The sequence below is a fragment of the Stomoxys calcitrans genome, chromosome 3 (genome assembly GCF_963082655.1).
Source record: "Stomoxys calcitrans chromosome 3, idStoCalc2.1, whole genome shotgun sequence".
NCBI lineage: Eukaryota > Metazoa > Arthropoda > Insecta > Diptera > Muscidae > Stomoxys > Stomoxys calcitrans.
The window spans coordinates 63362727-63376699 of record NC_081554.1 but is presented as its reverse complement, the minus strand read 5'-3'; the positions used below and the strand labels follow the sequence as shown (position 1 = coordinate 63376699).

At 38.4% G+C, this 13973-nt stretch overlaps 1 protein-coding gene across 10 annotated transcripts in view; it reads left to right on the top strand.

The window, feature by feature from the left end:
• The window catches only part of LOC106082527 (CUGBP Elav-like family member 2), a 632612-nt gene that overhangs the window by 489271 nt on the left and 129368 nt on the right, over nucleotides 1-13973 (top strand). The window lies entirely within an intron of this gene.

Below are 13973 nucleotides of genomic sequence, written 5' to 3'. Positions count from 1 at the left end.
TTTTGTAAATTTTTTTCCTAGAAAATTTTTAAAATTTTATTTTCTACAGATTTTTTTTTTTTAAATTGAATTTCCATATTAAATTTTTCCCAGTTTTATTTCTCCATTCAAAGGCCTTGTCTAAGGCTCATCACTACACCACTTTTTGGTTTATGTGCATAGATTGAAACCCTTGTGTGTTTGTGGAAAAATCGACATTCACTGCAGCGTGACCGAATTTTGATTAGATTGCATTGCATGAGACAACTAAAACTTGATGATGACCTCCACTCCTGCCACAATAGCTCTACCTTACCAGCTCCAACAACTTTGTCATTCCCATTCCATTAGAAGTTGTTGCTCTTGTTTTGTGCAGTACAATAAAATAATTGAAGTAATGGCCAAATCAAACCGAAAAAACCGCAAAACACCCATTTGTATCACAGACCAGAACTTTTGTTCATACTTTAGCAGCCTTAAAAGGGAAACAGAATTAAATTTTAAATTTTATGAAAAGAGAATTGGAAAGCCTTAAAAATTTCATTTATTTAATCAGCTGACAAGAACTTGTGGAATAAAGACAATTTTGAAATAGTTGTGAGCAAATAACTGCATGTCAGGTACTGGGTTATGGTACCTGACATATGATTGAGTGGCTCCTGTGAACCGATATTAAGCTATATCAGTTTATACATCGATTTGGACCGTACCACTGTGGTCGGATTTGTATGGAAAGAGCGGCCAAAAAATACATAACAGCCACATTTATTACCCGATTTCGATGAAATTTGGAACAGTGAATTGTACTATGCCTTCCGATGTCCGAACCGAATACTGTCCATATCGGAGTATATTTCGATATAGCTGACATATATACCGATCTGCCGAATTTTAAGCTTAAGGCCATAATTGCCGCATTTGTTATCCGATTTTGCTGAAATTTGGTTGTACTATGCCGAACAGAATATGGTCCAAATCGGATTATATTTCGATATCGCTGCCTCATAGACCGACCTGGCGATTTATAGTCTTAAGCCCATAATTGCCGCATGTATTGCCCGATTTCGCTGAAATTTGGAACGGTGAGTTGTACTATGCCTACAGATATCCGAACCGAATATGGTCTAAAATGGACTATATTTCGATACAACTTCCATGTAGGCCGAGATCATTTTCAGTTTTTCATAGTAATTTATCAATATTCTCATGAAAAATTTGCACATTCACAAGACCTAAACTGAATAAAGGAGCGTTTCAAAGCTTTTGCGATGTACTAGAGAGTTCTTAAGTACTGTCTTGGCTACAATTTTTGTTTTAGTTATGGAACGAAAATCTCAATGGTTTGCCTGTTATAGACCAAAATATCCAAAAGAAACGTGACAAAAGTCTGAGATATAAAAATCTGAAGGCTGGATTTTCACCGTAGACGCATGGTCTAGTGGACTTTTTTGCTCAGTACAATCCCAAAAACCAGAAACGCGAAGGGCTTATTAAGATTTTTTCCCTCCATACTAATCGCCCCACCCTAGTATGTATATAAAACAAGTAAAAGCATGCTAAGTTCGGCCGGGCCGAATCTTATATAACGTCCACAATGGATCGCATTTGTGGAGCTCTTTTCCCGGTGTCTCTTTTTAGGCAAACAAAGGAAAGGAATGGATAAAAGAAAAAAAAATTGCTATGCTATTGGAGGTATATCAAGTTATGGTCCGATTCGGACCATAACGAAATGAATGTAGGAGACTACAGTAGAAGTCATGGTGTAAAATTTCAGCCAAATCGAATAAGGATTTCGCTCGTTAGGGGCTCAAAAACTAAAATAGAGAGATCGTTTTATAGGGCTGCTGTATTAGGTTATAGACCGATTCAGACCGTATTAGACACGTAAGTTGAAGGTCATGGGAGAAGGCGTTGTACTAAATTTCATTCAAATCAGATAATAATTGCGCCCTACAGAGGCTCAAGAAATCAAAATCCCAGATCGGTTTATATGACAGTTATATCAGGTTATGGACCGATTTGAACCATACTTTGCACAGTTGGTGAAAATCATAAAGAAACACATCGTGCAAAATTTTAGCGAAATTGGATAGAATTTGCGCCCTCTAAAGGCTCAAGAAGTCAAGACCCCAGATCGGTTTATATGACAGCTATATCAGGTTATGCATCGATTTCACCCGTAGTTGGCATAGTTGTTGGAAATCACAACAAAACACCTCAAGCAAAATTTCAGCCGAATTGGACAAGAATTTTGCCCTCTAGTAGCTCAAGAAGTCAAGACCCGAGATCGGTTTTTATGGCAGCTATTCCAAAACATGGACCGATATAGCCCATTTACAATCCCAACCGACCTACACTAATAAGAAGTATTTGTGCAAAATTTCAAGCGGCTAGCTTTACTCCTTCGAAAGTTAGCGTGCTTTCGACAGACAGACGGATGGACGAATGGACGGACGGACGTACAGGCGGACGGACATGGCTAAATCGACTTAGAATGTCGTGACGAACAAGAATATATTTACTTTATGGGGTCTTAGTTGAATATTTCGAGGAGTTACAAACAGTATGACGAAATTAGTATACCCCTATCCTATGGAGGAGGGTTAAAAAAGAAAGTTTTTTTCGGCCATGTTGGCGTAGACCACCTTCACCCAAAATACTGGCAAAAAAATCTGAAACGCTTTTCATTTGGCTTTCCAGCGATTGTTTTTTCTCAAAAATGCTGGCGATATTTGTGAGGTATTCACCTAAGAAAGACTTTTCTACAAAGAGGTGTCTGTCATTGGTACGTTTTTGAAACTCAGCTATAAATAGTAGACCACTTATCAAAGAGTTCAACAACTTAACCAGACAGACACAAGATATGCGAGAAGTCTTAGAGGATTGTTATGCGAGAAGTCTCGTAGATGCTCCTTAAATGATTTTTATACCCTACACCACTACTGTGGTACAAGGTATTATAACATAGTGCATTTGTTTGTGACACCCACAAGGAAGACTTACCTATGTCCGTATATCTGTCTGTCTGTCGGTCTGTCTATTAATTTGCGTACAAACTACAGGTCGCAGTTTTCATCCGATCGTCTTAAAATTTGGTACAGGCATGTTTTACGGCCTAGATACAAAGCCTACTGAAATTGAAAAAAATCGGTTCAGATTTGGATATACCTCCCATATATATGTTCGTCTGATTTGCAGTAATAATGCAATAAAATGGCCGTTTGTAAACCGATTCTCTCGAAATTTGGCATGAAGGATTTTCTCTTGACTCTCGACATTACTGGTGAATTTCATGGAAATCGGTTCAGATTTAAAAATAGCTGACATATAAGTATATCGTCCGACTTTTACTTCCAGAGCCACGGCAAGCGCATTTATTGACCAATCTTGCCAAAACTTTGTACAGCGCTTTCCTCGACAAATACCACAATATCTGAGAAGTTTGCTCGAAATCAGTTCAAATTTAGATATAGCTCCCATATATATGTTCTTCCGATTTTGAGAAATATTGCAATAGAGTGCTTATTTGTTAACAAATTCTCCCGAAATTTAGCAGCAAGGATTTTCTAATGACTCAACATTACTGGTGAATTTCATAGAAATCTGTACAGATTTAGATATAGGATAGATGTAGGTTATTATACAGTCGGCACCGCCCAACTTTTGCTCTTCCTTACTGATTTTTGTATACAAATTTTCATTTCGCAAAGACTTTTCATAGTTTTCCTACAGGCATTTCACCTTTTTTCTTCAATTATGCCCACTGTTATACTCCTATCCTTGCCACATATTGATTTTAACCAGTCATGGTGTAGCAACAGGAAGGTGAAAACCGCCAACATTGAAACTTTTATTGAAAATTGTTAAATGCAACTGTCGCGTGCAACCAAGCATACTTGTGACATAAATATTACATGCACACACTAACCTTATGTGTTGTCATGTAAGCAAGCATATTGTCTGGGACGATATGTCCTCACACGCTTGCCAAAGGATGATATGTCTTCCCGCAGTGGGAGAAGAAGGTGCCATCCATCCATCCTAACTGCAACGTTTCTATTTTTTTTTTGTTTTGTTTTATTAAAGGAAAAATAGACGAGGTAGGTCTAATCGAAATGAGAAGATCAATAACAAGTAACAAAGTGCTAAGTGCGGCATGGGCCGAATCTTGGGAACCCACCACCTAAGAATGTGGTAAAAATGTCTACATATGAACTTAGTTGAAGGCATATGACTACTTTTCAAGTTGGCTCATGAACATTCCATTAAATAACTTGGACAAACTCTGACATATCAATGAGAGCTTCCCCATTCAAGTTTTTTAGCTCATTTTTATAGCCGAGTTCTAGCGCCTTGCCGCAGTACGACACTTCTCTGCGTACCTCAAAGAGGTGTCATACCTCAAAATGCCGCCAGTATTGGGAGGGGATAACCACCGTTGAAAAATTGCGTATGATGTCCTCGCCAGGATATAAACCCAGGCGTTCAGCGTCATAGGCGGGCATATTTACCTCTGCGCTACATTAGCCTCCTCATGTATGTACTTTATTATACAACATTTTTGCAAATTAGGTACAAATGCAGGCTTCTAGCGGCCACATAATTCTAATCGGGAGATCGGTTTATAACGGAGTTAACAGGTTATATACCGATTTGAAATTTACGTACTACCTATGTCGGAAGTCATAACAAAACGCTACGAAGGACCACTTTATATGGAAGCTACATCCAAATGGAGAGCTATATCCAATTCTGAACCGATTTGACCCATTGGCAATTCACAATGAGTTACATCCATAAAAAGTAGCTGTGCAAAAGTTCAAGCGGGTATCTTCATTCGAACGCGAATTGGGTTCAGAAATGATGCAGACTTAAGAGAAACACCCTCCTTTACACTACCAAATTTCCCTCGAACATTCCATTAAGGAACAGGGGATACTTCTCTCATATCAATGAGTGCAGTCCAATTGAAGTCTAAGCTCAGTGATAAGGGGCCTCCTTTTTTATGCCGAGTCCAAACGGCGTGCCACAGCGACACCACTTGGTAGAGAAGTTTTAACATGGCAGAATACCTTACAAATGTTGTCAGCATTAGTAAGGGGCTAAATACATCTGAAAAGTTCACAGGCATCAACATCAAAAATAAAATGCCATAAAGTTCAGAGGCATTTTACATCAGATGGTGTCGTCCTCAGTGCGAATGTCATGTACAGACTAGCCATCCTCTGGGTTCTGAGAATTGAACAATAAATGGATATTAGAAGTGTCGTCCACCCGACCACAGCATTATACAGCATTATAGGTATGACAACTACAGTACAGGCGGACATACTACCCTCTACGCCACGGTGGCCTTCGCCCTTTACACCGCATGTTTTTCATTGGCTATACTGTAGTTGTCAGACCTATAAAGTTATATGACGCTGCGGTGGGGTGGACGACACTTCTAGTATCCATTTATTGTTCAATTCTCAGAACCCAAAGGATGGCTTGTTTGTGCATGACATTTGCACTGAGGACGACACCATCTGATGTACTAAATAAAATGCCTCTGAACTCTGTGGCATTTTATTGATGATGCCTCTGAACTTTGTGACTAAAGTAACACTGGCCCTAATACTGAACCATATAAGGCACGGATGTCGAAAAGCCTAACATAAGTCACTGTGTAAAAGTTCACGGACATCAGATTATAAATGCGCCTTTTATGGGGACAAGACTTTAAATCGAGAGATCGGTATATATGGCAGCATTATCCAAATCTGAACCGGTCTGGGGAAAATTAAAGAAGGATGTCGAAGGGCCCAACACATCTCACTGTTCCAAATTTCGGCGAAATCGGTCAATAAATGCACATTTTATGGGTCCAAGACCTTAAATCGAGAGATCGGTCTATATGGCAGCTATATCGAAATTTGAACCGATCTGGGGCAACTTGAAGAAGGATGTCGAAGGGCCCAACACATCTCACTGTTCCAAATTTCGGCGAAATCGGAAAATAAATAGGCCTTTAACGGGCAAAAGGCCTTAAATGGAGAGATCGGTCTATATGGACATCAGATTATAAATGCGCCTTTTATGGGCACAAGACTTTAAATCGAGAGATCGGTATATATGGCAGCATTATCCAAATCTGAACCGGTCTGAAGAAAATTAAAGAAGGATATCGAAAGGCGCAACACCACTCACTGACCCAAATTTCGGCGACATCAGACAATAAATGCGCCTTTTATGGGCCCAAAACCTTAAATTGAGAGATCGGTCTATATGACAGCTATATCCAAATCTATTGTAAACCGATCTGAACCAAATTGAAGAAAGATATCGAAGGCCCTAACACAACTCACTGTCTTAAATTTTGGTAAAATCGGACGATTAATGCGCCTTTTATGGGCCCAAGACCTTAAATCGAGAGGTCGGTCTATATGGCACCTATATACATATCTTAACCAATCTGGACCAAATTAAAGGTGGATGTCGAGTGAACTAACAGAACTCACTATCCCAAATTTCGGCGAAATCAGACAATAAATACGCCTTTTTTGGGTCCAAGACCATAAATCGAGAGATCGGTTTATAAGACAGCTATTTCCAAATCTGAACTGATCTGAGCCAAATTGAACTGAACCTGCCTATGAACAAAAAAAGGATCTGTGCAAAGTTTCAGCCCAATATCTCCATTTTTATTCCCTCCACCATAGGATGGGGGTATACTAATTTCGACATTCTGTTTGTAACTACTCGAAATATTCCTCTGAGACCCCATAAGGTATATATATTCTTGATCGTCGTGATATTTTATGTCGATCTAGCCAGGTCCGTCCATCCGTCTGTCGAAAGCACGCTAACTTTCGAAGGACTAAATGGGCCATATGGGTCCATGTTTTGATATAACTGCCACATAAACCGATCTTGGGTCTTGACTTCTTGAGCCTCTGGAGGGCACAATTCCTGAAATTTTGCATGCCGTAATTTATTATGACTTTCAACAATTGTGTTAAGTATGGTTCAAATCGGTCCATAACCTGCTATAGCTGCCACATAAACCGATCTTGGGTATTGACTTCTTGAGCTTCTAGAGGGCGCAATTCTTATCCGATTTGGCTGAAATTTTGCCCGACGTGTTTTGTTATGGTATCCAACAACTGTGCCTAGTATGGTTCAAATCGGTTTATAACCTGATATAGCTGCCATATAAACCGATCTGGGATCTTGTGTTCTTGAGCCCCTAGAGGTCGTAATAATTTTTCGATTTGCCTGAAATTTTATACGACGAATCCTCTCATGACCATCAACATACGTGTTTATTATGGTCTGAATCGGTCTATAGCCTGATACAGCTCCCATATAAATCGATCTCTCTATTTTACATCTTGAGCCCCCAAAGGGCGCAATTCTTATCCGATTGGAATGAAATTTTGAACGACGTGTTTTGTTATGATATCCATCAACTGTGCCAAGTATGGTTCAAATCGGTTTATAACCTGATATAGCTGCCATATAAACCGATCTGGGATCTTGACTTCTTGAGCCCCTAGAGGTCGTAATTATTTTTCGATTTGCCTGAAATTTTATGCGACGAATCCTCTCATGACCATCAACATACGTGTTTATTATGGTCTGAATCGGCCTATAGCCTGATACAGCTCCCATATAAATCGATCTCTCTATTTTACATCTTGAGCCCCCAAAGGGCGCAATTCTTATTCGAATTGGCTGACATTTTACACAGGTCTCCAACATACAATTTAATTGTGGTCCGAACCGGACCATATCTTAATATCGCTCTAATACCAGAGCACATCTTTTCTTTTGTCCTTTTTTTGCCTAAGAAAAGATGCCGGGAAAAAAATTCCACAAATACGATTCATGGAGGAGGGTATATAAGATTCGGTCCGTTCGAACTTAGCACGCTTTTACTTGTTAAAGGCTGTAGCGTGATATCAGCAGACAGACGGCCGGACATGGCAAGATGGTCTAAGGTTTTTTCGACCATCCAAAATATTCATACTTTATAAGGTCGGAAATGGATATTTCAATGTGTTGCAAGTTGAGTGACAAAATGAATATTCCTCCTATCCTTCGGTGGTGGGTATAAAAAAAGACTTTGTGCAAAGTTTCAGCTCAATATCTCTATTTTTAAAGACTTTAGCGTGATTTCAAACGACAGACATACGTACGGACTTAGATTTTTACTTCGATCAACAATATTTTAACTTTATAGGATCGAAAATGGATATTTCGATGTGTTGCAAACGGCCGCTATATGCGTCTGTCTGTTCTATAAGTATATCGATTATAGCTCCCATATATGTACATCGCCCGATTTTCACTTATAAAGCGCGTATACAACGTTGCACTGATATTCATAAAAATTAGCAAGGTTTGCTTTACTACAGACGTAAATACCTCTGCCAAAATTCACCACAATCGATACAGATTTTAATACTAGTACAGCGTCCATATAATGATGGTGCCCAATTTTTATTTGTAACGTGTGAAGGGTTTTAAATGATTTCCTAAAGTTAATGACTATCTTAATGATGGTTCTAGCCACAAGGACAAAAACATACATTCCCTACATCAAAAACAGTATACAAAATGTTTTTCAAATTTTCATACATACTTCTTACATCTGAGAGGTAGTAACATAGTCCTTCTTCGTTTGCCTGAATACATACAGTCATATTGGCATTGACGGAAAAATGATTTTGACTCTAGGCAAAGCGATACTTCACTCAAGAAGATTTATTTGCCTTCTACTATTCAAAGAAGCCCTTTATGTAGTTGATCTGTTTAGCCACTTTTGCCACATACCAGGTATGAGTGCGTGAAAATGTCGTAAAAGGGTGTTTCCAAAATGATACCAAGTTGGTATGATTGACAAAATACCTTCTATCAGTAATGTTTTATGGCAATATAAGTCTCAGGTAATATACACGAACATTGATTTTGCCAATACAATTTTGAAAATTGATATCGCTTTAGTACGAAAAATGGCAACAATAGTAAACTTTTCACAAAAGCATAAATTTACCATAAAATGTAGTGTTGTACTGAATGCATCCCAAGCCACCCTAAAACCATTCACACCCACACCCCACACACCATCATTTGCAAATGCTCTCATTCATGAGTGGGTGCAGTTATACTGCATATGTGTAGAACTTTTCGCTACATGAAAAACCAACTAAATTCAAAGTTTTAATGTAATTGTGCATTGAGGAGCTGCTGCCTGTTGGCATGTGTTTGTCTGTCTTTCTTATTGTGTGGGCCTTAGAATATATCCGAGTTCTTATTGAAGCGAAAGTTTGCCCGAAAAGGTGTAGTAAAGTTTTTGATTTTATTTGACAAGAATTTTGGCCTCTTTGCTGTTGCATTTAATTAAGAAAATTGGAAATGCAACCACGCTTCGGCAACTAGTGATGGGGAAAATGCAATTATTTTGTATTAGGCTTGTGCCAAGTGAAGGAAGAAATTCTAGAGTTAAGAATGGTAGAGAAAATATTGAACTTAGGTTGATTAAATTTTCGAAAGTGTTAATAAAGTGGTAAAGAAAAAGAAGACAAAATAAAAGAGCTAAGGGTTTGTTTGTTCGTCAATAAGGATAATATGCGTTATGGGTCAGGTGGAAATCCACATGTGCTATTCGAATCAAAAATTCAAACAATACTCTTTGGTGCGTTTTGCATGCCGGCGGCATCATTGGACCATACTTCTTCATCGACAATGCCATTGGTTGCGTTAGCGTAAATGGATTAAGGCTTCTAAACCATGCACACTGATTATTTTTGGCTTGAGATATGGACCGGGAAGACATGTGGTTTCAACACGACGGTGCCACAAGCCACACAGCACTCGTTATAAACGATTTATTGAAAAGTAAGTTTGAGGATCGGTTTATTTCAAGAAATGACCCAGTCGTTTGGTCGCTTCGTTCGTGCGATTGGACGACTCTAGACCATTTTCTTTGGGACTACGTCAAGTCATTGGTCTATGACAACAAGCCGACGACGTTGAAATAGAAATGTCGATCGTTTTCGTTGAAATATATGGCCGAGTCATCGAAAATTTTGTCCAACGTTTGTAGAGATGCAAATCTTCTTTATGTGGCCATATAAACGAAGTCGAGTTCGATTCGTAAAAGTTTTGATTGTACTTCAAGTCGATAATAAAATTTTTGAAATATCTGAAATCGTTTGCGTTCTATTTAAAACAAGTAAAGGCGTGCAAAGTTCGCCCGAATCTTATATAACCTCCACCGTGGATTGATTTTGTCAAGTTCTTTGCCCGGTATCTCTTTATAGGCAAACAAATTAAAATGGATAAAAGTTGCCATGCTATTGGAGCTATGTCAGGTCATGGACCGATTGGGACAATACTTGGTTTGGATGTTGGAGATTGGAGTAGTATTAGAAGTCATTGTGCAAAATTACAGCAAAACTAGGTAAGAATTGCGCTCTAAAAGGGCTCATAAAGTAAAATCAGGAGATCGGTTTGTATAGGAACTCTATCAGGCTATGGATCGTTTCAGACAATATTTGGCTCGTGTGTTGAAGGTCGAAGAAGAGGTAGTTGTACAAAGTTGGATAATAATTGCGCCCTCTAGAGGCTCAGCAAGTACAATTGTGGCATCAAGTAATGGACTTATTTGGACTATACTTAGCATAGCTGTTGAAAGTCTAAACAAAACACTTCTTGCCATAATTCAGCCAAATAGGATAATAATTGCGTCCCCTTAAGGCTCTAGAAGTCAAATCGGGCCATCGGTTTATATGGTAGCCATATCAGGTTATGGACTTACTTTGACCATACTTCATAGGGTTGTTGGAAGTCATAGGGAAATACAACGTGCAAAATTTCAGCCAAATCTGGAGTAACTGCACCTTTTAGAGGCTCAAGATTTCGGTTTATATGGCAGCTATACCAGGTTATGTAGCGATTTAGACCATATTTTTGCATAGTTACTGAAAATCAAAACTGAACTTTTCAACCACATGAGATAATAAATGCGCCCTCTAGAGGCTCAAGAAGTCAACATCCGAGATAGGTTTATATGGCGGCGATAACAGGCTAAGAAGCAATTTGAACCATACTTAGCATAGTTGTTGGAAGCCAGAACAAAGCAACTCGTACAAAATTATAGCAAAATCGGATAAGAATTGTCCTTATCTAGAGGTTCAAGAATTGAATATACGCCAGCTGTATTAAAATATGGACCGATTTGGCCCATTTACAATACCAATCGACCTACACTAATATTGGGTTGCCCAAAAAGGATTTTTTAAAAGAAAGTAAATGCATTTTTAATAAAACTTAGAATGAACTTTAATCAAATATACTTCTTTTACACTTTTTTTTTAAAGCAAGCTAAAAGTAACAGCTGATAACTGACAGAAGAAAGAATGCAATTACAGAGTCACAAGTTGTGAAAAAAATTTGTCAACGCCGACTATATGAAAAATCCGCAATTACTTTTTGGGCAACTCAATAGCAAGTATTTGTGCAAAGTTTCAAGGTTCAAGAATTGAATATGCGAGATCGGTTTATATGCCAGCTGTATTGAAACATAGACCCATCTGGCCCATTTACAATCTCAACCGACCTACACAAATACGAAGTACTTTTGCAAAATTTCATGCTAATAGCTTTATTTATTCGAAAATTGGCGTGCTCTCGACAGGCGGACGGACAGACAGACGAACGAACATGGCGAAATAAACTTAGAATGTCACGACGATGAAGAATATATATATACGTTGTTGGGTCTCCGATCAATATTTCCATGTGTTATATCCTTTGGTGGAGGGTATAAAAATGGTCGTCAAGTCCTTAATGGCATCCCGATACAAGTTAATGACGGACCCAATTGGCATCATTAACTCATTATACCCTCCACCATAGTTTGGGTGTATTCTAATTTCGTAATTTTATTTGTAACACTTCGAAAAATGGATGTGAGACCCAAGAAAGTATATATGTCCTTGATCGTCTTGACATGCTATGTCGATTTAGCCTGTCCGTCCGTCTATCGAAAGCACGCTAAATTTTGAAGTAATAAAGCTAGGAGCTTGAAATTTTGCACGAATACTTCCTATAAGTGTGAAAAGGTTGGGATAGAAAATGGGCTATATCGATTCATGTTTTGATATAAAGGGTGATTATTTTGAGGTTAGGATTTTCATGCATTAGTATTTGACAGATCACGTGGGATTTCAGACATGGTGTCAAAGAGAAAGATGCTCAGTATGCTTTGACATTTCATCATGAATAGACTTACTAACGAGCAACGCTTGCAAATCATTGAATTTTATTACCAAAATCAGTGTTCGGTTCGAAATGTGTTCATTCACCGTAACGTTGCGTCCAACAGCATCTTTGAAAAAATACGGTCCAATGATTCCACCAGCGTACAAACCACACCAAACAGTGCATTTTTCGGGATGCATGGGCAGTTCTTGAACGGCTTCTGGTTGCTCTTCACTCTAAATGCGGCAATTTTGCTTATTTACGTAGCCATTCAACCAGAAATGAGCCTCATCGCTGAACAAAATTTGTCAAAATTTGAACACATTTCGAACCGAACACTGATTTTGGTAATAAAATTCAATGATTTGCAAGCGTTGCTCGTTAGTAAGTCTATTCATGATGAAATGTCAAAGCATACTGAGCATCTTTCTCTTTGACACCATGTCTGAAATCCCACGTGATCTGTCAAATACTAATGCATGAAAATCCTAACCTCAAAAAAATCACCCTTTAGCTGCAATATAAACCGATCTCGCATTTTGACTTCAAAGCGAGCGCGAAAGACACGTTGCGTAGCAAACAGTGAGCAACCGTTAGAAAAGAAGTTCTTGACGGCAAAGACCAGCTGCTTCCTAGACCAGAGCATGATGGCAACTGACTGGAGAAAGAAACAAACTTAGGACTTATGCCTACATATGTGCCCCCGTTGACCCCCTCCCCGCCCAACTCAACTCTCGAGAGTTTTCTCAAATTAGTAAGTTGCTTTGGCCACCCTGTATCTTATGTGGAACCACAAACTACTATTTTAGACAGAAATTTTCTCTAGCTAACGGGAAATATACAAAATCAGATCAGATTACGATATAGCTGTAAGGTATATAATTCATCCGCTTTCCTCACAGTGGTATTTGTGTATGTTTATTTAAAAATTGGCCATGTGATTTTTGTTCTTCACAAAAAGTTGGATATGCTTACATAAGGTTCCTTGTCCTTAAAGAAAAACTTGCAGTTATTGCCATGTGAAGTCAACGAACTCATAAGTTTTTCCATTAGTTCTTATGAACTTTTCGCAGGTACGTAAGAATTCATATTAATTTTATGAAAGCTATACTCCAATTTTCTTAACAAAAAAGGAATATAATAAAATTTATTCTGGCCCTTAGTTAACGGTTTACTGCATAAAACGCCTTTTGTTCTTCAAATATTACAAAGGCAACAACACCAATGGTAGAAACAGCAGGAACATTATGACTACATGCAGTCATCCGTTTCACAGGATTCAGATTCAGCTACAAAAACGAACCCATTGTTGTTGTTGTTAACACCAGCAGGGCAAAAAAAAAAAGCATAGGGATAAATTACTCTGAATCGCATGAAAGCATAACCAAAGCAAATCCTTATAGCTAGGGGCTAAAGCAACAATGCGTTGCAGGAACGCAAAAACGCATTTATTATTAAATTTAATTCAGTAATGCAGGATAATTTGGCGCAAATTTACGTTAAAAATTTAAATTTTTATGTTAAGCACCGTAAAGAATTCATGAAGATTTTTATGCACGAACATTTAGCTGGCGAATTTCCCTGCCATAGGTTATCGGTACTACCTTCATTTCCATGGGTATGGGTTTTTTTTTTTTTGTGGATGTAGAAAGCATAGTAAAGTCCTTTCTGCGCTTATGGCCCACTCTCCATACACACACTCATACTTAGTTGTGTTGTTGTACCTTTGTGGGTGTACATGTTAC